Source organism: Haliaeetus leucocephalus, unplaced genomic scaffold (assembly GCF_000737465.1).
Source record: "Haliaeetus leucocephalus isolate CR32 unplaced genomic scaffold, Haliaeetus_leucocephalus-4.0 Scaffold964, whole genome shotgun sequence".
NCBI classification, from domain to species: Eukaryota; Metazoa; Chordata; class Aves; order Accipitriformes; family Accipitridae; genus Haliaeetus; species Haliaeetus leucocephalus.
Window position 1 is genome coordinate 4,238,526 of NW_010973400.1, and position 26,779 is coordinate 4,265,304.

Here is a 26,779-nt window from a genome sequence, read left to right on the forward strand (position 1 = left end):
GCTCTGTGTGTTTTGTTTATTACAGCAGTTTTAACTGGAACCATGGGTGAGGGAGTATCATTATAAAATTCTTGATACCCCTGACATATTTGTGCAAACATAGTTGTGGGCACCGAAGGCAGTGGAGGAGATGACATTTTCAAAGCGTTTTCTCCTTATTTTAAGCATCCGCTTGGTCACTCAAATGCGGTACATGCCCACATGCTCTCTAGGCAGAGAGAAACTGAGGTCCTGGTTCAGACCGGACATCTGACCTCGCGTGTCCGACCCCACCGGAGCTGAAGCCGGTTTTCTGCAGCTGCCTCTCCAGCTGAGCCGTGGCTTGGTGGTGGTACCGGGGTGGTCAACCCCTTCCTGGTGTTTGCCATCACTGCGTCAGGAGCATCGTGAGGAGTTGTGTGGCTTCCCACAGGAGGACGGCGTGGAGTTGGACAAACCAGGAGCGATTGCGGTTTGTGGTAAAAACTTCCCAGGCGCGTAGGCTACAGGTGTAGGGACAGGTGGTTGCACCACCTTTGTGAATAGCAAGTGGTGGGTCCCAGAGAGCTACAAATTCATGCCATGTCTGCCGTACCTGGGAATATGAGCTCTGGAAATCAGGCCTGCTGGCGCTCTCTTTGCTATTCTCTATATTTCTTTATTTTCTATTTTTTAGCACTGAATTGCTTCTGACTCCTTGTAGGACTGCAAGAGGTGACAGGTGTGGAGGAGATAAACAAGAAACTTCTTTGAAATGCAAGGGGCCAGGTTTTCTAAAGAGCCAGGAGCTGGATTTCTTCCTATTCAGTATCTACAGGCTGGGCCAGATTTTCCAATGAACACAGCCAGCAGCACTGGCTGTGTCCCACCTGGACACTCTGCAAAAAGCTTCACCCACAAAGACTTTAAACCCTCTTAGAAACCTGGCTGCTGTGAATCACAGGTCTGCTTATTTATATATATTACTCTAAATCGTGAGGATCAATTAGCTGATGGCGATGCGGAGGGGGAGGGAACTGAGATTGTTATTTAACTCCAGGAACTGCTGTATTGGTAAGGGCTGTGTGTTGCCTCTGCAGACCCAGTGCACCTTGGTGTGATTCTGCTAAGTTGGGGGCTCACAGCAGACCCTTGGGGCTTGTCCTCATCTAACGTCGGCTACCTCAGACCAAGGTGTCTCTGCCATCAGTGATGTGAGATGAGCACCTCCACAAAGCTGTTTACCTTGGTGGTTGCAGCGGAGGACCCAGCTTCTCTTCCAGAGTGCCACCTCAGACTATGCATTTAGCTTTATGATGGGTGAAGTCAAGTGATAATAATCTCATGTGGAGACGAACGGGACTATGGGTGGCCTCAGCTGAAGCACTGGGCTTGTACACTTTGCTAGATTGAGCAATGAGCAGCTGCTATAACCAACCTCTAAGGTTATCTGCAGTTATATTCACTGAACCACCCCTCTGAAAAGGATAAATTCTGCTCCAGCCCCAGAAAGGCTCCCCTCATTGCAGTGCCGTAGGTCAGCGATTAGGAGATATATAACTGAGAACACATTTGTCCCTGTAATGGTGGAGGTAGCTGCCAGCAAAATGTGATGAGTAGGAAGTAAACCAGGCATGAGCCATAGACATCCCCCACTGGAGCCAGGAGAAAAGTTGTTGTTGACATCTCTGCTAATCAGGGCTGAGCGAGACGAGGGCTGTGAAGAGAGAGCCCTGTGTGCTGCAGGGTTGTGTTGGTCTACAACCAAGGAGGGGAATATTCTGTAGCCTACAAGATCCTCACTGGGCAGCGCAAAGACAAATTTCTCTTTCATCAGCACAACTGGTATTAATCTGGATTTGTTCTAGTACAAAAAAAAGAAATAAATTCACTCTGCACTTTTTCCCTCCTCTCTCCTTCCCCCAACCCCTGAATATGCATTAAAAATGAGTCCTGAGCCCTGTTCTGAAGAACCGACAACTTGAGGTCCACATGCTGGGAGTGTTTGGGAAACGTTTATATGGCAGGGTCATAATCTGAGATACAGAAGAGGAGGTGGGGGGAAGGAACAAAGTTCTCAAGAAAGGAAGGAAATCAATAAAAGACTGGTTACCTAACCCTGGGATAAATTTAGAATAAATAAGTAAGTAAATACCTTGTTGACTCAAGGCATCTTGTTCAGAGGGGCTCTGAAAGCAAAATGTGAATGGACTCAGTGTCTTGGGAGGGCAGTAGTGGTTTTGACTACTTCAGTTGATCCATGTCTTTATGTTGCTGCTGCTGCTGTTGTTTTTTTCTTTTTGACCAGAGACACCGTGTCTTTCACCTGTGCTGATAGATTAAACAGTGCTAAGGAGCATTTTCACGTGCTTGGTTGTCTCTGCTGTTAAATTGCCTGAATTTTCCCCAGCATGCTTCTGGCCTGATCCCAGCAGGACCCAGTTGCGAGCTGGGAGCTAGCAGAGAACAGAAACCATTCCCAGTAGCAGTTTGGATGCAGCTGCCCACTTTTGGGAGAGTATTTAGCAGTGTGGACATGGACATCCAGCGAAGTGTTGCTCCCACGTTTAATGTACTAGTATAGATGCAGTCTATGTGTTTTTGTTAAAATAAAGTAAAATATTTAAATACATATCTACCATAAACAACTAGAGGCAGATTTCTGGAAGGTGTTGGGGTGGAAATTCATTGGACAGCTGAGCACCAGGGTCCTGCAGTCCTGCCCCTCCGCTGGGCTGGCTCTGCTGTGTGTCTGACCCCGATGTGCGTTGAGTCACCTCTGTAAAGTGGCAGGAAAGGGTGCACTTCCACACTTTTTTTTTTTTTTTGTTGGATACATCTTTTGTCACTTTAATGAGCTGAATTAGTGCAGAAAAGGGTCAACAAAGAAGGGTCTCACTGGGACTTGAGCCGGGGCCGTGAGTATCCCATTGATGCTGGTGAAATCCTGCACACAGGCTTACACACCTTCCTCACCTGGGACTCCCCATTCGGCAGGTTCATTTTGCTGTGTATTGCTTTTTCTCTTTCACAGCCTATAAAGTATTCCCACCTCCCCTTTCTCTTCTCTGTCGTATCTTGGCCTGTGTTTTCGTGGGGAACATGTGTATTTCATGAATGTACAGTCTTGCATGTATGTTGCTCATGCCAAGTATGAGCCCATTCTGTATCACAAACAGTCTTTTATGGGGCAGGGAGTAGTCAAAAGCTTACTATTAATAGTAACTCCTGGCATTTGGCAGTGAACGTTCGGAATCTTTGGATGCTGGGAACATATAATTCATTGCAACAGCCTCAGCCCACATGAAGAAAACAAGTTTTAGTACAATCCAAAAAACCTGTTCTGAGGTTACATCCTATTTATTTTAAGGGATTTTCTGTTCAAAAAGTCAGATTATGAAAAAAAGATAGGAAAAATGCCTATTTTCACTAGGCTGGTAGCCATTTCTTATCAAAATGAGGATAGGGAAAGATCAGCGCTTCCCATGAGAAGTGACCAATTCAACAAGAAAATAGTAGAAAGGGAAAACCAAAGCAAAGCAAAACAAGTCAACCCAACATACAGGCATTATTCAATACAAAAAAATAGGAATGAACAAGCCCAGGAAAATTACTAGAAAATTAAAAAAGGCTGGAAAAAGATGGTTAAAAATCAAAGGAAAAAGAAGAAAATAGTTTTCTTTAACTCCCTTTTGAGTAGCCCCCCAGTCAATGATTTTGCAGAGCTTTACTTTTTTGGGGCATTCTTGAAAATTAAAATTAGACTTACATGCACATTTACTAATATTGTATATCACTTCTGGCTTAGAATTTCCTAAATAAACAGGACTGGTTAGTTTTACTGTACTACCTTGTATCAATAGTACTTCAGGATATATTAATGCTCTTTTAAGGGTAAGGGAACGGAGGCACAGAGAGACATTAATAAGACAAATACTAGAATACAGAATATCTAGAATATATCATCTCCAGCTTCTTCACTAATGGGTTACCCATGGGGCAATACCACCTACTTAAATTTAGATTGTGTTTAAAGATACATCTTGTAAATGGAAGTAGATCAAAAGTCACTGGTCTCCTGTTGTGCACTGGTGTTAAGGATTTGACTACTGGCAGAAGCTGAACAAGTTTACTTAAACTAGTACAACTGTGCACAGTGGGAACAGAAAAACAGTTAATTTGTTTCCATAATCCATGCGTTGTTGTCACTTAAGGATTCAGTTGAAAAAGAAGTATTTTTCTTTGTCCAAGATTTAATGGAAAATGAATAGTCATCTAGAAACTTTTAAAAAAATTGAAATGTGGACAATGTCAAAGGTGTCAGCCAGTCCAAATGTGGAGAAAAAGCTTAGGGGGACTTGGTGGCTTAGGAAGCCCAAAATGTAATTCAGTCTTTCACTGTCACTTGGTAGATCTTACTCTACCCAGGTTGATAGTTCCTGCCACACCAGGCATGTTTGCCTTATTTTTACGAAATAAATGCTTTTAATGAACTTAGTGCCTTTACACCATGCACCCTCCAAAGGAAGGTTGTACATCTTGATTTTTTCTGTGTGTTTTGAGGGAAACAAGAACCGTGAAATGATGTTCATGCTGGGAACAAATGCCCCGGCCCCATATGCTACTTCATCTCCCCTGCACACTGCTCCTGCTGCTGCTCCTGCGTGTGGTCACTTACTGTGGCAGGTACAGTAATGCTGCTTAGACTGGTTTGGGTAAAATAAGTCCTCATTTTGAATTTCCCTTTAGAAACCCGTTCTTGATACAAAATTTCAAGGGCTTTTCAGTTTCCTCTGTGTGTTGTATCTATAAAAGTTTCTCTTCAGGGTACATCTATGCTGGGAGCAGTTCTTTCAAGGATTGCTTTCTTCTTGTAGAAAGGCAACATTTCATTGGGAAGGTCTGAGTTAAAAGGTATATTTTTTTTTTCACCCTCCTGGTATCAGGGAGTTGATTTGAATAAACATGTGCTGCCTTGAAAGCCAAACCACGTGAAAAAGGAGGCAGCACGAGGAGGCAGGAGTTCAGCAAACAGCGCTGGTGGAATTGGCAGTGATGGGTCCAGGCGCGATCGTTCCCAGCTGCCCACCCTGCCTCTCTGTTGGGGGTCACTACCCTGCCCTTCTGCTCACAGTCTGGTGTCTTCATGCAAACACCAGCAGCATCAGTTCGTACACAGGGATGTGATAGAGCTCAGGAGGCAAAAAGTTCATTGGACACTCGCTGTTAGGTGGAGGCTGAGGTGGAGGTGATACAGACCACGGGAGGTGGCATTCCCACTGGCACGTCTCTTGAAGTCCCAGTTTTCCAGCTCTTTCTACCTCCCTTGCCCACTTGCACCAGTGAAAAGAGTCAAAACATGCCTGAATCATTCATCCAGCTCAGGAGGACCTAGCCACACTACGTGCAAATGTGCTGATTGCCTCTTGGCCATTAAATGGAGTGTTAAAGCTATCTACATATATGCCATAACAATTTGGCTCAGGTCCTTGATGGATCAGGTGCAGCAGAGAAGCATACGGTCCATCCCCACCCACTCTACTGGCAGCTCCATATTCACATCCCCGAAGGAAATGGGGAACTAAAAATTTTGGGAGGTGCGTTGCCTCCAGAGAGAACGCGCGATGCTCCAGCAATGCCTAGCGCCTGTGGTTCTGGCACCAGTGGCGCTGACTGCCGCACTTTCACCAGCGGATCACTCAAGGCAATGGAGAATTCAATTCAGGGAGAATTCAGGGAAATTGCTTTTTTTAATAACAGGGCAGGAGTTTTCACCCACCTCTTTCACCCTAGTCTGAATGCTACAGAGAGTAGTTATCTGTATGAATTGGCTTCCTCAGCCAGTCTGAGTCATTTTTCTGAGTCTTAAGTTTTAAGGGATTTTTTGTGGCTACACATTGACTCTGGTTTTGTCCCTGGCATCCCTACAGGAAATTCAGCTCCACAGTTTTGGTGTCAGACTCAGCAGAACAGCCCTAGACTGAGTGGGAAGAGTTAGACCCTCTGGGAGAACAGAGACAGCGTGAAGAGGCAGGGTAAGGAGAGGTTGCCCTTGTTATTCTAGTTTTGTGGATAACCAGAAGGTTACAGCCTTCAGCACTTCTGCCAGTCAGAGCTATTTTTAATTAAAAATAAAGCCAGGAAGTTTTTAATATGGACAAACCAATAACGGGTTGTGTCACTGGCAAGTTCTAAAAATTATACTGCTGAGTCTTTATTAAAAGACAAAACCATTTTGCCTACTTTCTTTCTCTTTTTTTTTTGGTAGCTTTTAAATTTTTATTTTTTTTTATGATCAGCCATGTGCCCAAATATTAAAAAGTACTTTTCTTGCAAAAGACATTACCTATAAACAGCAGAAGCTGACAACCCAGTCTGGAACACTAGTACAATACAGACTTCCACGTATGAACTAAGAAAGGTATTGTCAGCAGTATGTTCTACACTACGTGACATTGCCCTGTTATGATAGTGTATTTATATCTTCCTCTGCCCTCCAAAAGCCCCACAAAATGTTAGAATATATGTCGTAGCCCATCAGTGATCAAATATGATTTAGCTGGAAGATGTGTAAGCAATCAGCTCAACAGAAAGCAAAAATGCATGTGATGAAAGAAATTATGTATTTGGCTGGAAGGAGGTTACTAGATCAGTTTTTTTCAAGAATTATGCTTGTCATTAACCATTTCTTAAGAATAAGCATATTTAATATGGTCATTAGTCACTTCAGCACAAAAGGCTGTTGAGATTTGCTGATGACACAAAGAGAAGGACTGGGGTATCGTGCAGGGAGAACTGATGTCCTGAGGGTGAGAAAAGCAGAAACAGGATGATATTCAACAGAGCAAAATACAAGAATTTCACTTTAGAATTATTAATGGAAATTTTTGCTGGAATATCAGAGCCATCAGCTGGAAGAAACTGAGATGGGAAAGGCACTAGTTTATTAGCTGATAACACCTTTATTTGGAGCCACCAATGTAACGGAACCAGAATAACACAAAAGTCTTCCCAGGGTGGAAGATGTTCCCAGCAAGGAAGATGTTTTAATACTGTTGTAAAAGATCTGCAATATCGCCTACTTTCTGGGTACCCATTGTCGTGTGGACAAGCCTGAGCAAATCAACCCTGTGAGAGCAGACTAAGGGGTACCACTAAATGGGCTAGGTTGGGGTGCAGAAACAGCCTCACCACATTTGCAGAAGACTTTCTTCAAGCCAAATTAGCTTTCACCTGGCATGCGACTGGATCTGAAGTATCCCCTGCAGAGCTGTGAAAACAAATCTCCTTGTAGGCTCCTCTCCATTAACACCTTTTGCTGCAAGCGCAACAGCACCTTCCCAGCACTGCTACCCTACAGTTGTCCACTTCGATGTGCCAGCAACCTCTTCTGAAGCATCTGACACCAGTCACGCTCAGAGACGTGACCATGGTAAGATAAGCAGCTCTTTCCAGTTCGGCAGCCTGGCAATTTTTTTTCCCTGGGAACTGGCAACTGCCCACATCCACTGAGCCACTGTGTAGGAATCCATAATTAATGTCACATTTGCTCTACCATCAGTCTAGACACATTTGTCTAAACTATTGTTTTTAAAAAAGAAATAAAAATATAAAAAACATCAATCCCCGATAGACAGAGAGTAGAGAGTAAATAAAGCCTGGCAGGCTCTTTTGCCTTTGATCACTTTTGCAACATTCCTGGTTGTCTTTTGAAAGGGTCTGGCACAGATTTGCAAAAAGTGATTTCCTTTACCCTCTTTGGCTTTAGAGTTGCCCTGCATTAGTTGGCATCACACAACAGAAATGTTGTTAGAGTTAAATAAAATAGCCACCATGTTTAGGGTTTAGCAGAGCTGTATGTTACTTGAGCACCTTTTGCTGTTGTGTTATTCTGATGTAATTTTCTTTGGCCTGCAAATGTCCAGAAGGGTTCAGAAACAGCTTCACTTATCTCTGAAGTTTAGTAATTTCTGAAGTGTCATACTGAAGGAATAACATTACAGAGGCTTTTGGATCAGAATTATATAATTAAATATCCAGATGAAAGTACAGGGAAAATTTCAGTTGGTAGGATCCTGATTTGATATCTTGCTTTATAGCAAGTTAGGATTTGTTCTTTAAAAATGCCAGTAAAGATGACTGTATAATTTCTCAATATATGGTGCTATTTTCTAACAAAAAAGAGAAATCACTCCTCTTTCTCTTTCCTTCTTTCTTTCCTTCTTCCTTTTCCCCCTTCTTCCCTTCTTTCCTTCTTTTTCTTTCTTTTTCTCTCTCTTCCCTCCCTTTCTCCTCTCTCTCTTTTTCTCTTTCTCTCATCTCATTGAATTTCAGCCCTCTAAAGCTGTGTGGGTAGCTTAAATCACTTATCTAGGGTTCCTTAGAATTAATGGAGTATGACATCCCACCCATAATTTTACAGTTGTCTCTTAGGATGGAATAAGGAACACTGTGAAGGTTCTCACTCCTCTCCATCATTTATACAGGGAACTAGGCAAGTAACTTAGATGTCACCTTAATTCATAACTTCAGGTGCTTATAGATGTAGATATCTACCTATGAACTAGTTGTCTTGACTCCCATTATAGTTAAAATCTTACTGGTACTGTTAGTGGAACCTTGGGCAAAGATCATCTGACCAGATGTAGGTGTCTACAGCAAGATGAACCTCAGTCTAAATGTCACTGACTGTTGGGATTAAACCTCCACTGACTAAAACAGGGGTCTGGATGCCCAGCACACACGTAAATGTGTTCTGAAAGCGTCTGGGGCATGATTCAGCCCACCCTTCAAGTGTAACATAAATAAACCATTTGGGTGAGGACTCCTGACTGTAATACTGATCTGTAAGCTACCAACCCACTCTGGAGAAATGACCAACTCTCACTGTTGTAACTGTCTGCCAAACTTTATATAATCTGTAGAAGTTGCCTGCAGTGAATTTTTCCTTGAGGTGGACAAGTTAGAATGACCTCAAATACATTCTTTAGAGATCGTATCTACATATTTATAACATTTCAAAGTTCTTATCAACAGGATATCACCACAAAAGCCTTTTAACTGGAGACAGAGAAGAGCTGGCTTTTGGGTTTAATGCATCCAAGCACTTATGCCACCCTCATTCACAGAGTTTCTAAGCATTTAACAAAGGATGCAAACAGTGAACTATGATAGTCTGTGTACTTATTTTCTGCAGTTTTTACTTTCTATGATAAGAACTATAGCTCTAGAAAGTCTCCACAACAGCTCTCCTAACTATGTTCTTGTAAATACATGGTAAAATTATTGGATTCAAGGAGAAAAATAGACCAACTTCAAGTGTCTTGCAAAAACCTGTCTTGAAGAGACAATAATGCAAATCATGTAAAATCAGGGGGAAATATCTATCATAAGCAAAGCTTGTGCACAGTTTGCATGACCAATTTTTTTTTTTTATTATTTTGTTGTGTGGTGATAGCCTTTCTATATTTCTGTCTGAGTGAATGGGATTTTAGAAAATAAGTGATTGCAAGAGAAATTTTAATGAATGGAGAGGTGAAGGAAGAAAAGTCAGAAGAGTGAGTGAATGGCAAGGAGCACAGTGGGCAGAGATAAAATTTTCCTGATGCACGTAGCCTAGACTACACCTAAAAATGAGGCTCAGTTGGAATAATTTAAGTTTTTCCTATTAAAGTAGACATTTTAATAAAAACAGTACTTCAATTCAAATTTTTTGACTGAAAATGTCAGAAGATTTCTTTAGACTCAAAGACTATTTGCAGATTTTGGAGGCATTTTGGGGGGGTAAAACACCCTCCGTGTGGGTGCAGTATCATGTAAGTTTTGCAAGCAAGTGTTTGGCATCGGTTTCATGCCACGTCTCCAAGAACAAAGCTCAGGGAGCATGCTGAAAAGCCACGGTGTATCTTCTAAAGATCAGTACAACACAAGCCTACAAAGGTACACAACTTTCATCCAGGAATTTAAACATCTCCCCACTATTCTACCTCATGGACACACGCGTGTGCTGGACTCCCGTTCCCTTTCCCTGAGTGAACATTAGCAGCAAACAATGACCTGCAAGTTGGTTGAGGAATGAGACACACAATTAGCAGTGAAATAAAAAACAGCTGGTGCAACTGAATAGCTGTTATTCCGAGCACATGAACCTGAAAAGATACTGTTTATTTTATAAGACAAACAAAATTTCCCTTCTGTTTGATCTAGGAGAGCATCTAGTATTGGGAGCTGTCCATTTTCATTTAGTCTTTCTGGTGCCAGGGCCAACTGTGCAGAGTTATAAACAAAGAGCAGAAAGTATCACTTTCCTTGTTAATTTGACAGTAAACAGTACTAATTTGACTGTGCAGCTGTTTATTGATACCACCTCCGCAACAATTTAATATAGAAAACAGTAGCCACTGTGCTGGGTCTGCACTGTTTATAAAATTCAAGGATCCAGAGTGGCCACAATCTCTTGTTGTAAAGCGGACGTCAGGAGGTGCTGTGATTTGTGTCTTTTACCTTGCACCAAAGCAAGCTATGGAAATGCATTACTGAGATCAAGATGGGCTTTTTTTGCTTCATGGGTGTCTTCAAGATGGTGTTTCCAGAACTATTGCTTATTAGTCTCTCTCTGATTTCTGTGAGGGCAATGAAAGCTTTACCATCTACTTCCATAGTGTCTGCTCAACTAGCTTGCAATATCTTGACATTGAAAATGAGTCTTATGTGTTTAATTATAAAACATTCTTAGTACTAAAATAGGTGAAATGCTGTATTATATAAAATAGTGACTGGCAATAATTTGCGCTGAAAAAAATGAAGCTGAGTCTGAAGTTGCTCCAACGTTGTTGTGAGATAAAAATAGAGGAGAGGGATCATGCAGAGGCATATCGATTTTCTTATATAAACATGTACACCTGGGCTGATAGGAGCCAGACTACAGTCTTCACCATCAGCTCCTAGGATGAATGTCCTTAGACCATCCATCATTAAGGGACCATGAAGGCAATCCCTTCAATCAGTTGTTTTCTTGCTAAATACCTTCTGTTTAACAACCTTCTTTTGGTAGGGTTTTAATCTTGTGCTGAGATGCTGAATCTTCTGCTCCATACAATATTCCCAGGTTTCTCATCTGAAATCTGATAAAATGGTGGCGTTAGGCTTGCAATTAGCAAATACTTCCTCTTAGTTTTTCAACATTTCTCCAAGGATTTATTACTTTATGCTACACCTGCTGAGTCCAAAGGGTTGTCTGAAAGCTGCTGAGAGATGGATTTGGGAGCCAGCACTATGCTAGCTACTACTGCTCTATGATACTTTATCTGCATTACAGTACCACTTCCCCGAGCCTACCAATTTATAAACAACTCTATATGCCCTTATGTACTAGTAAAAGCTGAGTGCTCTTTGCAGCCTCTCTTCTGTGTTTTTTAAGGGTAAAAATAAAAGAATCACAGAAAGATTTGTAGTTCCACAGAGGACAAATAGCGGTGAATGATTGTACTGTCTCACTTTGGTCCAGACTGGTGAGGGATATTGGTCATTATTCCCAGTTGTGCTTGCAGTCTGTGGACTTGATTGGAAGACAGGGATCATGTAGGAGAACAAGTAGTTACTCCCATGAAATTTCAAGAAGTCAAGATCTGCAGATTTCGTTCAGATGAGGGGGTAGTGAATGAAGCAGAGATGTCCTAAAGCAGCAGTTGGCCTCTAATCCTGTGCCTCACTTTCGGTTTTGAAGATGTGAGTGGATCAAACCGGACTCAGAGGGCAGTCTTGGATATAACACTTTGCCTCTAGTCATCAATAGCAATGGTTTTGGGGCCCACAGTTCACTCCAGCCATCTCTCTTTCCTAGTAAAGTAAGCAAGATGTTCATGTGTATAAGCCCACAAAAACTTTTCTTTTAGTATGTAGGTGGGCATTTGCCATTGGTTTATTGGCAACCTTTCCAAAGCAGAAATACTCCAACGGGCTGACTATGTTGTTACAGTGTCTTCTTGATAAGGGCTGTTTTGGTCCTTGAAGACTGTGGAGAGAGGACAGGGGGATCCCAGTGGATTGTGCCAGGGCTGGACTGTCATGACAGACTGGTGAGGCAGAAGAAGTGTGTCTTGGGAGAAAGTACGGAAGCTGCAAACGGCCATTTGTGTTCTGGGAGAAGATCCAGGCTGCTGGCTCTGCTTGGGGTGTATGGGTAGGTTGAGGCTCACTTTTCTGTTGGCAGCAGTGGCCGTATTAACCACAGGGCCAAGCTGCCACCAAAGGGCATGCTGGGAAGGTTGCTGGTCTTGCAGAAAGGCATGTTGGGAGGATGGGGCTGGCACCAAGGATGCTTTTCCCTCACAGTGGTGGAGGCTGCAGAGGCTCTCCCCAGCCAAGGATGACTTCCACCTTTTTTGGTTTGTGTTTGTGGTTTTGGCCTGAGACTACCAGATGCTGGCAAAGATCTTCAGCTTTCCCAGGGCAGTAAAGGAGAAATTCTACAGAGATGCCATCTTGCTGGTTTTATTTTCTGAAGAATAACGTAAACATGGCCTTTTTTTGTGTGGCCGTAGCCCTGTGACATACTGCCAGGATGCAGAAAAGTTGATGTCCCCATCCGGAGAATATTCAGCCTACAGAGATGATATGCAAAAGTAGTAAAGTGGGCTGTCATATTTGAGAAGCAAGTATAATAAAAACAAAGTTAAGACATTCCTTGCCCGATTTGCATGATTTCTAATAAGAGCTGTTTGCTTTTGCCTTTTCTTTTCTCTTACCTATTTTGTTAATGCTTCCTTGGAGTGATGACTGATGCTTTATCAGCCTTTTGGACGAAGGATTGTTTTATAGATTGTAATGAATGCTTGGAAGGATTCATACCACTTGATTATGCCAAGTTTTGATTGGATCACTCTCACTTGGCAGAGATGGTGATATCAACTTCGAATTTTTTTTTAATTCACTATTGCCCAATTTTCAAAGTCAACAGCTTGATAATTAAAAATATATGTATGGTTTCCATTGGCCTGAAAGGGAATTCAAGTGTACACATAATTCTCTTATGTGCATTGACGATTTAAGGTGTAGCGGAGAAAGCGAGCTGAAAACTTCTTGCCACCAAATACACAAAATTCAGAAAAACAGTATGGGTGTACCAGCAGAAATACTATGACTCCATTTGCCTTGAGATTTTTCAAAGAAATTGAAAGAAAAAAGTATTTAATGTCCATATTCCCCCCCCATCCCCCAAATATGAATAAAAAGCCAAATATTTGAAATAACTTCCTGACACCCTTCTTGATTCTCTCTGCATGCAAAATCAAGAGCTGCACAAATCTGATCTCTGGTGCTCATGGTCGCCTCGTGACAGGTAATTGCGGAGCTGTTCCTGAGTTCTGTTGGGTCAGGATATTAAAATGTCGCCCCCTTGTGACACAGCTGAGGACCACTGCCAGTTCTCAGGATGGCGGTATGTTTGCAAACAAGTAGGGATGTACCTCGTATTATACACACCCTGGATATAGTTGCAATAATGCTTTAAAATCTACAAGCGCTGCTGAGAATTGTTCTTCCAAGTGAGGCTGAAAGATATCGTCTCTTCACTGAGGTCTGCCAAGCTTATCTTCACTGGAAAATGTACTTCCCTCCTCTTCTGGGGTTTGTATTTGGGTGGTGCCAATAGTAGCTGTGCCTCAGGACAGATCCTGTGTCCAGCTGGATCCTGAAGTGGCATCACTGAGTTAATTTTGTGTTTTTGTGTTTTGCCTACATGATACCACAACTTCAACAAGGGAGCTTATATCTGAAAGGCAGAAAGTTGTCTACAGCCAAAAGCTTGCTCCATATTGCTTACTCACTCTTTCATACCACTTCTTTGCATATCATTTTGTATCTGCTGGGCAGAGGTAAGGGGCAGTAGTAGGAAAGCCAACGAGTGGTTGTAGCAGTGGTCTGGTAGTGCAGCTAACTAAATCACTCATGGAGCCCAATTAATAACAGCAAGCCTGAAAGAGTGGTCTAGCACTTCTCTTAAGTAGTTGCAGAGCAGCCCTTGCACATGCCTTTCCACTCATTTTTCTTCTGTGTACGTTGGCCTGTCTGTTGGCTCCAGATATGAAGACCAGTGCCTGGACTTGGTGAACGTGGCTTGGGTTTGGCTCTCTCTCCAAGCTTTTATAGGAGCCAAGGCCTTTTGAGCATTTACATGACCAAGGTCTTAAAGATCTTTGCAAATGATAAATTACATAGTTTTCAATACTTTTCTTTTGTTGTCTTGGCCTCAGAACACAGTTTGCAGGTTTCTTGAGTTCCTGTAGATGGCAACTGCAGGAGAGTTGTCCCTTTCTCTAAATTAACATCTAAACTGTGAGATTGAAGCTCAGGGAGCCAGGAACAGGAAGGGTCCTCCCAGTTGAAACTAATTGGATCCATGCTCCGATATCCGTGCCTGTTTCCAGAAGGGTATAATGATTCCAGCCAGACTGTTTGCTCAGTGTCAGTCTGAATTTAACTTCATGCTACTTCGTTTTATTTTAATTTGACATTATTTTCATGTTTATTTTACCTAATAAGTGAATCATTTAACTATAAAAGACTCATTTTGGAGGGTTAAGGGTGGAATCTGGAATGGGTGAAGCTTGGAATAACCACTGACCTGCTCGATTATGCTGGAGTAGGGCATGAGCAATGATGTCACATCAGGGAGGCAAGCCAGACACGTAGGGGTGAACAGGCCTGCCATTCTCCCTTCCTCATCATTGGAAATGTCAGTAGACTTGTTTGAAGGACAGATGCGGTTGAGTTTGTGATAAAGACATCCTGAAGTCTCCACCAATCAGAATGCATGGATGTTATTGTTGAATTTCACTTTGAAGAATAGATTTTAAGAGAAAACTAATGGCATTAATACCACGAAAACACCATTTCACTCAATCCGCAATATCATGATATAAATGTATTATGAGACTTTGAAGGTGGCTACTGATTAAGTAAACCTCACCTGAGGGGAACACAGTCTGTGATTCAAAAAGCGCACTGTGAAATGGGGACAAACTGTTTCTGAAAACTGGGCCCTTTCATCATTTCTCAGACTATGTTCCAAAATAAGTTGCCAGTTGAATTTGAGATTCTTTAACAGTGAATTGAATTATTCCTGATATACGCTGTTCTGAAGGTATAATTTAGTAAGAGATATGTTAATGTCTCCTGACTTCAAGGGAATTTGTTTCCTTTGTTGTCACTTGAGGTGGGATTCATCTTGCATAACTTTAGAAAGCTACAGTGAGGATATCTATATCTAGGATAGTCACCCCAGGCATCTTCTATAAGCAAAGAAAAGAAATAGGATCTCTTGGGGATTGCTTCATCTAGCTTATTTTTATTATCTGTATTTGGAAGAGATGTCTCATGACTTTAAAATATATTTCTCCTTATTGACTGTTGAGAGAGTTGGGGTTGTTCAGCCAGGAGAAGAGAAGACTCCAGGGAGCCCTTATTGTGGCCTTTCAATATATAAAGAGGGCTTATAAGAAAGGTGGAGAAAGACTTTTTACTAGTGCCTGTAGTGACAGGTCAAGGGGCAACAGTTTTAAACTGAAAGAGGGTGGATTTAGATTGGACATAAGGAAGAAATTTTTTTATGATGAGGGTGGTGAGGCACTGGAACAGGTTGCCCAGAGAAGTTGTGGCTGCCCCGTCCCTGGCAGTGTTCAAGGCCAGGTTGGATGGGGCTTTGAGCAACCTGGTCTAGTGGAAGGTGTCCCTGCCCATGGCAGGGGGGTTGGAACTAGGTGATCTTTGAAGATCCCTTCCAACCCAAACTATTCCATGATTCTATGATTCTGCAACTATAAAGAGAGTCCAGAGTGACTATTTCTGTGCAGAGATCTATATTTTAAGTGTATATCTGTGGTCAGGTGAACTTGGTCCTTGTGGTCTAAACCTGAAAACTTACTTTGAAATAATGCAATCTTACCCATTGTACATAACAGACCATTACAGTTTACTTCATTACCCATCCAGGGTCACGTCTTGCCTGGCCAAAGCATAACTTTCATGTAACTACCCATATTTTCCAGAAAGGCATCTGTTGCTGGTCTGAAGATCTTGTGCACAGTCTGCACTACTTGTTTCTAGAGCAATACTTACACCTGTATCTGCTAAACCATCTTTTGTTTCACAGGGATGAGGTTACCAAATGATCCAAATCGCTTGGTATTGAGGCTCTGTCTTCATTTACTATTTAGCTGCTTGGAAAATTTTGTGTAATCTGAAAATTTTATGAGCAGCATTTTTTATACTTGTTTTCGGAACAATGATCAAAGCATTGAATGGTATGACACATTACACCAATCTCTGTAGGAGCCCACTGGATGTACCATGTTCAAAACTAATTTCCTGTTGACATTCCTATTTCTGAGATCCATTAGCTAATAATTTCTTAATCTATTTCACATATGTGCTATTGAGACTGTGCAATGCTCATGGTTGAAGGAGAATGACGGCACAGTCAATTGACCTTAGAAAGGCCTATATACCTCATATATCTCAGAAGATATTATTATAGACCAAATGTGTTGTTTCAAAAGAGAATGAGGTTAATTTGAACTTACTGAATGGCCCCAATTACACCTTATTTCTAAATTCTTTACTTATTGAATCACTTTTCTGCATTCCTTTAATTTTGCCATGAATTGAAATTATATCAGTCTTAGCTATATCTGCATCATCTCACTTTTCTGCCTTAAAAACTTGCACATCAGTTTTGATCTTACTTCTGGAATTCTTCTGAGCTTCTATAGTTATTAAAAATAGGTATAAACTCACCAAAATCTCTTTCAGGTAGTTCTTAGGTGCAAATTACCAAGATCTGTTGAATTAAAAATTGTTGAGTCCTCATAGATTGCCAGAGTATGTTTCCTGAAGGCAGTTAGGCTGGAAGCCAAATTCTCTCCCCACCTACAGACCACAGTCACCTGAGTTCAAGGAGAACCTCTTTATATGGGCTTCATACAAGCCTTGACTGAAACATATGAGTACACATGAATTGCTGTTAATAATACTTCTTATCCTGAAAAAAGCTGATGCAAGATCAACGTATTCAAGGAATGACTGACCATGAGATTTTACCACCTGAAAAAAAGAAACCTGAACAAAAAGAGCAAGTAGCTGACGTGCACAAATCCCTACCTTGACCATCTTTCTCCCTTTATTCATATCTCTCAAGCATTGCATACTGAAATCCTTTTGTAGGCCAAGTAACAGAAGGGCAAATCCTGCCCCCATTAACACTAATTCAAGCCCACAGAAGCCATTAGGATTGGAATAGTCCAGCTGACTGCTACTTCTAGCCTGGTGCTGGTGCTCTTCTGCTTATGCAAAACCTCATCAATGAGATTTTTGGATAACCAAAACCAAATGTGACTGATTTAAGAGAAGGATGGTGTTGTGGTCAAGGCACTGGAGCTGGGTATAGGATACATAAACTCAGTTTCTGGTCATCTCACAGTCTTCCTGTTTGACCATTGGTAAGTAGCACTGTAACTGTAATATGTTAACGGATGCTCTGGTTCATATTTTAGTTGAGACAATGAGGATCTAAGTGAGCTAATTTTCATTTCACAACCATGACAGACCCGAAAGAGTCTTTCTTTCCACAGAAAGGGAGTTACTCAAAAGATAAAGAGGTTAAAGAGGTAAAGGAAAAAGCATTAGAGCACAAGCCATGATGCCTTGTCAGTACATGATATCTGAATAATAAATAGTTAATGAACATTTAGTCATTCATAAAACATCATTCTTACAAAGTTTTTTTTACACTGTACCTTCATATTAATAGAAAATTACTATCTTAAGGGAACAAAATGATTTTACTACAAGGTCCATTCTGTTGAGCCAGGATACAGCCATATAATTGTCTTGCTATTAAGCAGCAATCTTTTCTTATCAATAGGGGAATAAGGCTTTGTGCAATCCTACAACCTGTATTAAATAAACTGAGTTAGACAGATTTGTCTAAAGTTGTCTTGGACTCTCACCCTCTCTCCACCACAGTAATCTGATCCTGCAGAATTTCACAATGAGTTTTTGGCAGTTGTTCCCCTAAGGTCCATGACTCTTCCGATAAAATCCTAGACACTGATCGGAAAAAAACCTTCAAAGCTAGAGAAAGAGCACATTATTACAGTGGTTGACATAATCACATCTGGAGGAAGACATTACCACTCAAAAATTGACCATGGCGGTGTGGTGAGCAGTGTGGCTTCTCCTAACTTCAAAGCTCAACATGGTAGTTAACAGATGACAATACCCACTTCCTTGGGCCTTACTGAATTTACTTACTGTGCTTCTTGAAAATTATCTCCTCCACCACATGAGTGACCAAAAAGAAAACCTCTATGGAAAAAAAAGTCATTAGCATCTGTACTATGGAGTCAAATGTGCCCATGTTTATATAGGGCTTTGATGTGTGTGAACAAGTGCTGACTCTAGATTTTGTAAATTTAGTATAATGTGTCCCTAAATATTTTTAATGCAGCTTTTGAACACAGTGAGAATATGTAATCTATTATCAGATATTTAGCAGGTCAAAGAAAAGCATACCTCTGCTTGTGCTGGTCCACCTATTTAGGAGCTTTTATCTATTTGTCTGTCTGTCTTGCTGTTCTTCAGTCTGTTCATCCAGGGTATCATTAAATGCGCACTTGCTCAATTTGACACCAGATAATTTTCTGCTGTGTGTTGAGCAGCTGTATTCGAGACAGTGTAGGGCAGAAGGATGGGATTAGGTAAAGTGTCAGAGGTAAGAAAGAGACTGAGAGAAGTCAGAGAGGAAGGGGAAGAAGGAACGAGCCCTGTTTTTTTGCCTATTGCAGTCTGGATGACTCCCAGGATTTCTATTGCTCATTATTCCTTTGAAGTCAGTAAATGTCTGTGAAAATTACTAGTGAAGTTTTCTCACCTCTACACAGCTCTGGTAGAAGATGACAGTTTACTCCCACTGCTGCTTTCTCTTTTAGCTTTAATAGTGGTTGGTCCATAGTCTGTATCAACAGAGTCCAGTCCTTCCCCTGAGCCAGGTGAATATCAGCACGATGGCACCTGATGAACCATGGAGAGGGAAGGGAGAGTGGGGTTTTTGAGACCTAGGATATTACATTAAAAAAAAAAAAAAAAAAAATCCAACCAACCTGAAAGAACATTTTATAGTTGTAGAATCAAGCAGTTAAAAGCTGATAAATGCCAGAATTAAGGATGTCAATCAACTTCAAAACATTGCCTTCTGGCATTGTAAATTATGATGCAGTCTTTAGTTATCTCATCACATACAGTTTTTTTCCTCAAGGCTCCTGTGTCTATTAATGCACATGTAACAATGAGGAGCAGAAAAAGAAATGGAAGAGTTGCCTATTAAGTTTGTGTCAAATGAAGCAGAGCTGAGTGTAAAAATGGAGCTGCAAAAAAGGAGCTAATATCTGCAAAAGGGGAGTTAAACCACTAATTCTGAGATCATAAATTTTTGACAATTATTGTAGTGTCGTCTTCATCTCTGCATCTGGGGAAGCGTTGACTCAGATTATAACCAATCATCTAAGCAGTCATCACTTCAACAAAGTGGTTCCTCTGAGGCATTGCAGATTCTAGCTGGTTTTGAAACCGTAGATACAATCTTCACACCCATACAAATTTAGAAAATGTATAGAGACATACCAGAATTACTATTGCACCTTTACTGTTTTGACCAAAACAATGCTGATACATGATTAAATCTTTCAAAGATTTTGCTGAGTAAACTGGATGGTCTTTCTGGTTTCTGTAATCTATCTCATTCATTCCTCTCTTGCTGGTAAAAAAGGCAATTAAAAGTGCTCTTTGAAGGGCATTTTTGTTACAGACAATCAAGCAAAGCTATGTGCTTACACATACAAGTCATGGACATATGCAGTCATCTTGACTTGTCACAAGGCAAGCACATTCATGGTAGAACTGACAGTCTTTGTCCAAGCTCTGCAGAAGGAGATCCAAATCAAAGATCACCTCAGCAAAAGGTCTACAGCATCTCTTCAGTCTCTTTGTATCATTCAAACACCTTTAGTCTCACCATTAGCAGCAAGGAGGTGAAACACCATTACATTTGTATCTACTCCAAAACTGGTCTGAAATCCATCCCGCCGTAACAGCTAGCGGAACAAGCCTGAGGCTGACGGACAAAATAATCTGCTTTGGTAGCAGATCCAGACCAGTCATTGCCAGTGCATTGCAAAAGTCACTTTACCTTTTGATCATCACTTAGGTCTGGAGTCGAAAGGGACGTGGTATGTAGCCCCCATGGCTGTACACCATGCTATTGTAGTTCCTCCTCTCCCTGTGTGTGTTTCTGAATTTCAGGCACTCACGTATTATCAAAGACAGACAGCTGGGATATTCCCACCACTGTTACCTACACCACATTCTGGGTGTGCATTTATAGTTCTGTATAGAACAGCTGAGGCTGTATCCTGCAGGAGCCTCCCCAACCCTGAAGTCCTCCTGATAGTTCTCCTCTGTGTCAGACACTGCTGGGATGGGTGGTGTTGGGGGGTCTAAGCAGGCCTGCTTGCCACAGGAGGATGTCTGTGGCCAAAATATGGACATTCAGGACAAGTTGAGTCCCTCCTTGTAAGTCTGTCTGATGAATATTAGTAAAGGACAGAAAAAAGACAAACCAGCCCTGATGCTACTGCTACTACTGAAAATGGCAGACAGGCAATAATAATACTGCTGGCTGTCCCATCATGCATGTGTGCAGGGGGCTAAAGCTAGGAAGATTACACAGAGAAGCATAGTCTAGTTTTTAGGAACATTTTGAAGCTGCTTTGTAATCTTACTGTTGTGTTTCTGATGTAGTTTTACACGTGTGCATGTGACATCTCAGAATTAGAGGAATATGAGTCTAAAAGTCTGGAAAAGACTTCAAGAAGACATTGAAGACAAGGTGAACTTCATCCATTGTTCGTCCTGACATGTTTACCTGTTCTAACAAACACCCTGCAATGACAAACTTAAATTCCCAAGGGATATGTTGACTTAGCTTTAAAAAGTTTGTCCTCTTGTCAAACCTAAATTGTTCTTGTTGAATTTTAAGTTTATTACTTCTCATTTATCTTCCCTTGCTCTTTGTGTGCACCTTGTGTGTCAAAGCCCATAAAAATTCTGAACTGTCCAAAGCAGAGTTTTGAATCCCTCTGTCTCCCAAAGGAAGTTTTAACTTTAGTATTACTGGCTAGGAGACATGGTTAAAGGAATAGGATTTTCACTTCGATCTTTGAGGTTTTTTGTTTTGTTTTTTTTTTTTAACCTGGTTGTCTTGGTTTCAGCCAACTCTAGAGGATGCTCTGGTATTCTTCAGCTCTGGAGGAGCTTATCTTCCCCAGCGTCTCAAAGAGCAGCCACCCACAGCACAGTGAAGAGTTGCTCTTGTGGTGAAGGAAATGTGCTTTAGTCCTCTGCCCTTTACCAGGAGTAATTTGTGAACACCTTCTTTCACCAAGGAAGTCATCCAGCAAGTCTTCTCACATAGTATCCAAAATAAAAGCTTTTGTCTTTACAATTAGAAAGGACTTCAGACATTGAGTATTTCTTGTGGTGAGAGATACTTACCTAGAAAACCACTGTAGTGAAATTCAAAGTGAATACCCAGCCACCTACCACCCTCTGTCACAACTATATATAATTGTGTTCCCTTCCATATTCACCGAGAAATTTCAAGTATGTCTATATCAAATTTGATGCCATCTCAGACAGCTATTTTCAGTTCTGTCTGCTGTCTCCATTTCTAAAAATCCTTTTCTATTGCTTGATGAGTTTTCATTTTTTTCATTTTCCATCTAATAACATTACTGAAAAGTGATGTGAAATAGATCCATCAGTTTCTTCTTTCACTCTCAGACACGCACATACAAACCAGAGGGTGTGCATGAAGTGCAGAAGACAGAAAATTAAAAAAAAACAGGCACATGCTTTTTTTACTCCTGCAGTGAATGAAAACCTAAGGTCCTGAAGTACCAGAGTCCTACAAGACTTGCAAAGCTGGCATGCTGCTGCCAAGAACATGCTGTCATTTGTGGCTCCTCACACTTCCTTGACCACAAGAGAGCCTGGAGACAGGAATCCACCACTGAGGCTTTGAAAAAGCTGCATTAGGTTATTGAGCAACTGGATTCATGAAACTCTCCTTGTTATCCTATTTGTGGTGTCTCTCAGCTTTGCAACTCATAGCAAAATGGCAGTTTCTGACTGCATTTTTACCTAGTATATTGTATATTTTCACACTAGACAGTCTGATGTCTGTGTTAACCCAGACAGAAATTAGTTGGGGAAAAAAGTACGTTACATACATGTGCATGCACATATCCCTCTATGCTTCAAGAGCTTTGGGTCACAAAGGCAAGCAAGAAATTATGAAAAGCCACAGTTTAGGTAGCCTTTGCAACCTCAGTTTTCTTTCCATGTGCAGAAGGTCCATGATAACATCTTGAATGAAATGATCACTTCCCATCTCTTCCAAACAACCTCAATCTCACCCGGTGCTCGGGATCAGTAGTCTCAGGAGTAAACGAGAAGTGTAGAGACCCAGGATCTGCCATAAGGCAGTACCATACCTGATGGGAGGATGTGGGAAAATGGAGTAGGGCACTACAGGGGGAGAAAAGAGGGGTGTAAGAGGCCCCATCTGCTTTCTTGCAGTGATACCTGCTCTTGGTGCTGCGAACATTTGTGCTTATATCTCCCCTGGTAATTAGAATTACTTCTTTTCTTCCAGCTGACAGCACGTAAAGCTTGCACGGAAAGTTCATTTTTCATTTAAAAAACTGTATAAACCGCCAACTCCAGTAATTGTGGGAAAAACCTTAACAGACAACCCCAGCAGCAACGATTAGGTCAAACCCATATTTGAGGGTCTGCCTTTTCCCTTGCCCTGCTTAAAGCCACCTCCCACCCGACTAGCCATGTTACCCATCTCCCTCCCCAGCAGCATCCCTCATGCTGCTCGACTCCAGCAGGAGGAGCAATGGGAGCACACGAGAGGCGTCCCCCAGCTCCCCCAGCGTTACCAGCACCCCTTCCACAGCCAAGAGCAGCAAATTATCTGGAAACTTATATTTGGCTCAGGGCTGGAGGAAACTCCAAAGCTGTTAAACTTGAAAAAAAAGTCTCTGTGGAGTGTGCGCAACCTCAGAGTTCCCAAAGGCTCATTTCGTAGGATAATTTCACGGGGTAATTTCACCGGAGAAGGTTTTCGCAGGAAAAGGCATGTCTCTGACATTAGGGTAAGCCCCTTGCTGAATTCCAAATCTCCACTCCAGAGAAGAGGGATAGTAGAATTTTTTAATGAAACACCTATTTGGGTTTTGTTGTGTTTTATACTGTAAAACAATGGATTTTTTTTTTTTTCTTGGGCTCTGTTTTGGAAACAGGTGAACCACATTTGTAAAATTTCAGCCCAAATGGTTAAATTTACAAAGTTATGAAGAGCTATAAAAAGAGTGTCATAGTGGGAGGAAACACAGGCTTCCTCTACTATAGGCCAGGATATGAAAGCCACGTATATGCTATAGGACAATGTCCTATAAATAATGGTATAGAGCTAAGGGCTCGTGCATTTCTTCTGCAGGTGAGGATCAGTGCCCCTGCCAGCTTCTTCCCAGTGCTGTCAAAGAGGGTATGTGCCACTCCAAGTGGTGCTAAAGGAGGGCCAGAAATTCCTCTCTAGAAGGATGCCTTAGATACGGGTGTACACTTAAAAGAGGATTGAAGGATTTAGAGATGCAGCACGGGTTAGGCTCTTTGCTATTTAGCAGTGTCAGGAGCAAGGATTTGTGGCAAACTTAGGGAATGCAGCTGCTGGTGCCTTGGAGGCATGTCCAAGGTTTGGTGGGAGGTAAGGCAGGGATTTGGATTTCATAGGAGCTTAGAGGGATAGTGAGGACAAGTTAAGCACCCAAGACCTTTTGCGGCTCTTGCCCTTCCTGTCTGATCTCCACTAATCCCCCAACAGCTGTGCAATAAAGGATATTGTTAAAAATGGGACATTTGAGCTGGAAACCACTTTTAACAAAGCCAAGAGAAAGGTCTTGAAAAACTCTAGAGAAAGCCAAGCTGTCAGAAAAGAAGAACAAACACTGGTGTAGTCTTCCTGGATTTCCAGTGGTGTGTTTCAAAGATGGAGCAGTGCCATGCAGATGACACGTCCGCCCGCAAACTCGGCACCAAGTGCTCCAAGAGATCCGTGCATCCATGACGCAGGGTGATCCAAAGTGCACAGCTCTCACCCCTTCGCAAGTCCCCTCCGGTACGCTGCTAATTACCTAGATGGCCGCAGAGGCAGAGGGCAGCTGGTCATAAATTACCCTGAGATTCCTGAGGCTGGAAAGGGCTGATGGGGCTGAGGTCGAAGTGTAGCACGCTGCAACTCTTCTGCTCAATTCCATTGGGAAAACAGCGAGACCAGCTTGGTACAAGCCACTGTGAAATGGCAGGACATTCTTGTGGTTGGCTCCATTATAATTAGCTTTGGAAATAGTTTGGACATCTCTCTTCTTTGTTGGGCAGGGGAGGAGGAAGTGTATGAACCTTTAAACCCAGTACGTCTGGCTCTGTTCCTATTTACTGCTGCGTGAGAGGGTGAAGGCAACGCTTGAGCTTAGAGAAAGAGGAGAGCTGGTTGAGTGTTTCATACCTGCTAATTGCTTTTGTTAATTTATCTAAGGGGTTTATGCCAATGTGCTGTGTTTTCCTACTTCACTATGTCTAAAGAACAACAGTTCTTGGGACAGTTCAGAAAAAGCAAATTGACCTCACAAGTGATATTGCTGCACTCAAAAAGTTATCCTGCTTTCTTTTCACCTGCTTTCTTTTCTCACAGGGCTTTGGAAGTAAAACAATATTCCACTAACAAATTGGGTTTTTTTAGTAACCAGCCTAAGTCCTTTATAGACAGATATGCATACAATATTAAGAGGGCATTGGGGCAGAAAAAGACATTAATTCAGAATCTGCTGGTCCAAGATGTGGATTTAACATCACCAAGAAAGCAGTCTGGTGTGCAGGGTATGCAAAACTCAGACTGTGAGTCCTAATACCAGAAATTTCATTTCTTTGTGCCTCGAATTATTATCCTATAAACTGGAGTTAATTATACTTGTCAGCTTTGTAAAATACTTCCAGGATTATTGGCAAAAATGACCATCTAGGAAAAAAGTGTTATTAATATTATTAGGACTTATGACACAAAGTTAAGCTGTTCCAATTTTATCCAATGGCCAAACACGCACTCCAGTTTCACAAATTACAGCGTGGGCTATCCAATTTCACGAGCACACTTGCCACTCAGTGCCACAGCTTTATACCTCAGGCTCCACAGTTAAGGTGAACAGAGTATAATCACCATAGAATTTATGTCAATTTTGTGGAAATGTTATGATTATTCACAGCTGAGACTTCAAAGACATCTTAAAGCACTTGATAGCCATAGAGCTTCCCGTCATGCGTCTCACGAGATCTACCTGCTGCACTCGCCACCGAGCCTGGAAATCTGCCCACTGAGCTGAAACCTGCGCCCACACAGGGAGTCCAGCTCCCGCGTTTATGTGAGGGAGCCTGGGACTGCGATATTCACCTTTGCTTCTGTTATTGGCTCAAAAGCAAAATTTTCTAGGTCTGTGCAGTCCACAGCCAAAGTAAAAAAAAGGAGGGTCTCTGGATTATCTCCCTAGGATTGTATTTTAGTCAATAATATAAGCAAGCACAAATCTCCAAAATCTGGAAAACTAACCTCTGCACCCAAAATCACCCTGTGTCAGGTGTACATTATTGCAAATATTAGATCAGATTGGTCATTTTAAAAAAAAAAAAGATAAGCGTGGCTTAATGGAAGTATGATGGAGCAACTCTTCCTTAAAATTCTGCCCACAAAAAATATTATTAAGACGAGAAAACAAAGTCGTTAGTATCACGGGGCTGATTTAAACTCTACCCCATCAGGTGTAGGATCCTATGATCAAAAGTGCTCTCTGGCATGCTTTTCATGGATGCCAACAAGCACTCACCTGGTCCGTACTGGCCAGGTACTGCACGGTGTTCCTGGTAAGCAGTGCAGACAGTGACCCACTGGGGTTTTGGGGAATGAGGGAGGAGAAGACATGGACATGATCTATGCTGTGCCATTTGCCCCCAGGACCAGAGAAAAGGGCCTGACCCCATTTCATTTATTTTTATAAATATAGATATTCTGAGTGGGATCCTTTGGCCACTCTGGTAACATACATCTTCAAAGAGCCATTTCGAGGATGGGAAAATTAGCAAATAGTTTAAAATTAAGTAAGTAACTGAAAACAATACAGAAAATTGTCTTTCGTGGATGTAAGCTGTGCTTTTAGAACCAGAAGTATCACAGGTAAAATCTAGTCAGTCACCTGCCCTATAGTAACCAGAATTTCTGCACACGCAGTCTTGAGATTGACTGACAAATGTTTTTGTTAATTTGTCTACAGAAGTGAGAGTTTTCATAATTATTTCTATTAAAAGTTAAGAAAAAATATTTTTGCTGATTTCAGTGGGTATCCACAGAGTTAGTAAAGTGGGCTGAGAACCACTAGGACACTTGTCAAAGCGTTTCAAAACAGAGGCAATGCACATAAAACAATGAACCATGTGACACATATAATTTAAGTAAAAGACTTTCTCTTTGAGCAGTTGCTATCTGCTTTTGATACCATTTTAATACCTATATTAGAAAAAAATTGTGAAGTTCTGTAGCATGGGAACTTCAAGTCTCAAAATAACTTTTTTTTTCTTTTCTACGGTGAGGAAATGA